The sequence below is a fragment of the Triticum dicoccoides genome, chromosome 4B (genome assembly GCF_002162155.2).
Source record: "Triticum dicoccoides isolate Atlit2015 ecotype Zavitan chromosome 4B, WEW_v2.0, whole genome shotgun sequence".
NCBI lineage: Eukaryota > Viridiplantae > Streptophyta > Magnoliopsida > Poales > Poaceae > Triticum > Triticum dicoccoides.
The window spans coordinates 352,135,175-352,139,117 of NC_041387.1; positions in this window are offsets into that span (position 1 = coordinate 352,135,175).

Sequence of the window (3,943 nt, forward strand, 5' to 3'; positions counted from 1 at the left end):
CGATAGTCAAACGTTGTAGGTAGGTATCCATGCCACAGAGATAAACTACACCTCTGCCCTCTCACATTCTAGTAGGCCAGCCGCCTTGTATCTTTGACGTGGGCAAAGACAAATTCGATGGTAATCTTTATCGATCGCGCACCCACACACTTCATCCTTGTTTTCGATTATATTGATATCTCACCCTAATGATCCCTCCACTCTCTTCTCGTGGATCACAGGCAGGCCATATCAAACGGAATCCAAACAGGATAAAAATGGACGGAGAATATTTTTGGAATATTTGGGATTTTCTAGAGGAAGAATCAACGTGAGACGGTTCCTGAGGTGGCCACGAGGCAGGGGGTTACTGCTCTACTTTGGACGCAAGAAAGCTAATTTTTGGAAAAAGATCTGGGCGAAGGTTTCAATCCAATCGGAGTTACGGATCTCCAGATATAAAACAAACGGTGCCAGGGCAGAATCTGAGAACGCAAAAATAGAGAGAGACAGAGAGATAGATCCAATCTCGGAGGGGCTCCCGCCCCTCCCACGCCACGGGAGCCAAGAACCAGAGGGGAAACCCTTCTACCATCTAGGGAGAAGGTCAAGCAAGAAGAATAAGAAGGGGGCTCTCTCCCCCTTCCTTCCGGTGGCGCTCGAACGCTGCCGGGGGCCATCATCATCACCGCCATCTTCACCAACACCTCCGCCATCTTCACCAAAATCTCCATCACCTTCCCCCATCTATATTCAGCTGTCCACTCTCCCGCAACCCGATGTACCCTCTACTTTAACACGGTGCTTTATGCTTCATATTATTATCCAATGATGTGTTTCCATCCTATGATGTCTAAGTAGATTTTCGTTGTCCTACCGGTGATTTATGAATTCCTATGATTGGTTTGAATTGCATGTTTTATTATTGGTGCTATCCTATTGTGCCCTCTGTGTCCCGCAAGCGTGAGGGATTCCCGCTGTAGGGTTTGCAATATGTTCATGATTTGCTTATGGTGGGTGGCGTGAGTGATAGAAGCACAGACCTGAGTAAGTAGGTTGTTTGCGTATGGGATAAAGGGGACTTGATACTTTAATGCTATGGTTGGGTTTTACCTTAATGATCTTTAGTAGTTGCGGATGCTTGCTAGAGTTCCAATCATAAGTGCATATGATCCAAGAAGAGAAAGTATGTTAGCTTATGCCTCTCCCTCAAATAGAATTGCAATGGTGATTACCAGTCTAGTAACATAGTCAATTGCTTAGGGACAATTTCACAACTCCTACCACCACTTTTCCACACTCACTATATTTACTTTATTGCTTCTTTATCTAAACAGCCCCTAGTTTATATTTACACGTTCTTGATTATCTTGCAAACCTATCCAAAAACACCTACAAAGTACTTCTAGTTTCATACTTGTTCTAGGTAAAGCGAACACTAAGCGTGCGTAGAGCCGTATCAGTGGCAGATAGGACTTGAGAGAATATTTGTTCTACCTTTAGCTCCTCGTTGGGTTCGACACTCTTACTTATCGAAAGAGGCTACAATTATCCCCTACACTTGTGGGTTATCAAGACCTTTTTCTGGCGCCGTTGCCGGGGAGTCATAGCGTGGGGTGAATATTCTCGTGTGTGCTTGTTTGCTTTATCACTAAGTAATTTTTATTTGCTGTTCTTAGTTGTTCTCTATCTTTAGTTATGGATATGGGACACGAAATACCAAAAAAATTAGGTGTACTTGCTACTCATGGAGATGGGGAACCTCCTAAAACCCTCGATGCTCGTTATGTGAAAGAAATTATGTACTACTTTGATAATCCTAAGAAAACCCCATTCAATTTTGTTATGGGAGACACGTTGGATCAACGTGAATACTTTAGGGATTATCGCTTGACACAAAAAGGGAAACTATTATGGGATCAAATTTATATGTTTTATTGGTATGCTAGGCAACTATGCTTGAGATATGATTATACTTGTTGCTCTAGGATGAAGTCTCCACACCTTCCCTTTTCATGCAAATTCAATGATGATAAAACCTTGGCTTCTTATGCTAATGGTATATATGATTACTATGATGTGTAACAAATAGAAGAATTCATTGCTTTTATGGGTGCTTATGAGATTGAATCTATGTTTAAAACGTTTGAAGATTTTGATGATTCAGTTTACAGACCTAAAATTTTTTCTATACTTCGATATTGCGATGAAAATTATGAATACAATTCCAATATTGATGCATTTATTGAGAAAGTCTCCGCTTTACAAGAAGAGATTAATATCTTGCATGAAGCTATGGAAGAAGAAATTGATGAAACTGTGAGCTCATTGGATGAAAAAGATGATGAGGAGAGCGAAGAACAAAAGGAGGAAGAGCGGATTAGCTACCCGTGCCCACCTTCTAATGAGAGTAACTCTTCAACTCATGCATTGTTTAATTCCCCTTCGTGCTTACCGAAGGATGATTGCTATGATGATTGTTATGATCCCATTAATTATCTTGAAACATCCCTTTTTGATGATGCTTGCAATGCTTGTGGCCAAGATGCCAACATGAATTATGCTTATGGAGATGAACTTGCTATAGTTCCTTATGTTAAACATGAAATTGTTGCTATTGCACCCATGCATGATAGTCCTATTATGTTTTTGAATTCTCCAAACTACACTATATCAGAGAAGTTTGTGCTTATTAAGGATTATATTGATGGGTTGCCTTTTATCACTACACATGATGATTTTGATAGATATAATATGCATGTTCTTGCTGCTCCTATTATGATAGAGTAACTATATCTCCACCTCTCTATGTTTCCACTATGAGGAATATCCGAACCCACTTTTTTATAATGAATTATGATCTCTGTTCGTATTTTACACCCACACAATCCTCTTCTATTTGTAGCTAGCGCTAACTTTCTATCGTGCATGTGCACGCCCACCCCCTCTAACCCTCCCTCAACGTCCCCTCCATCACGCACATTCGTTATTTCTCTTTAGGTCGTTCACCCATGGTGTGTGTACGCCACCAGCTCCTTCTTTCCGGGGCACACACCAGTCTATAGTTGGGTCTCTACCCCCTCTCCCCCTCCCCCGCCCCCCACACACACCGATAGTCGAACGTTGTAGGTAGGTATCCATGCCACAGAGACAAACTACACATCTGCCCTCTCACATTCCAGTAGGCCAGCCGCCCTGTATCTTTGACGTGGGCAAAGTCAAATTCGATGGTAATCTTTATCAATCGCACACCCACACACTTCATCCTTGTTTTTGATTATATCGATATCTCGCCCTGATGATCCCTCCACTCTCTTCTCTTGGATCGCTCCCTCTATATATGATATATCCATGACTCTATTTCACACACTTTGCATATGTTACATTTTTTTGTTAGACATATCATCGACACATTGCCTCTGTTTCGCACAAACCATCTCTCTCACACCCAGCCACGTACGTATGTACCTGCATGTAAAGAAGAGGTGCACGCATAACACACGTACTCACGTCTCGTTCCTGGCCACACCCACGCGGGTACATGGTAGAGTTCATTTCTGTACGGAAAGGCAGGCCACGTGATAATTTGACGCGTGTAGCGGTTGTTTACTCGAAGGAGGGTCGTGTACCATGCATAGACGGAACAAAGTTAGACTTGGAGTTATATTCCTCAATGGCACGTACAGAATATAAAATGATTGTCATCAGAAAAAAGGAAATCTGCTCCACTATATACAATCGAGCCTACCTGCCGGGGTTTGTCTCTCGTCACACTATCTCACACAAGGCGGCGGTGGCCTCTCTCTCACTGTTGGTCACCGATCTGGCTGCATCTCATCCGCCGGCGGAAAGGGTGGATGTGCATCGCTTCTCTGTTTGACGGCGTTGAGGCAGCACATGCCGATCTGCGGTACCCGCCGTTCTCTCGGACCAAGCTGTTTATAGTTGGGTCTCTGCCCCCTCC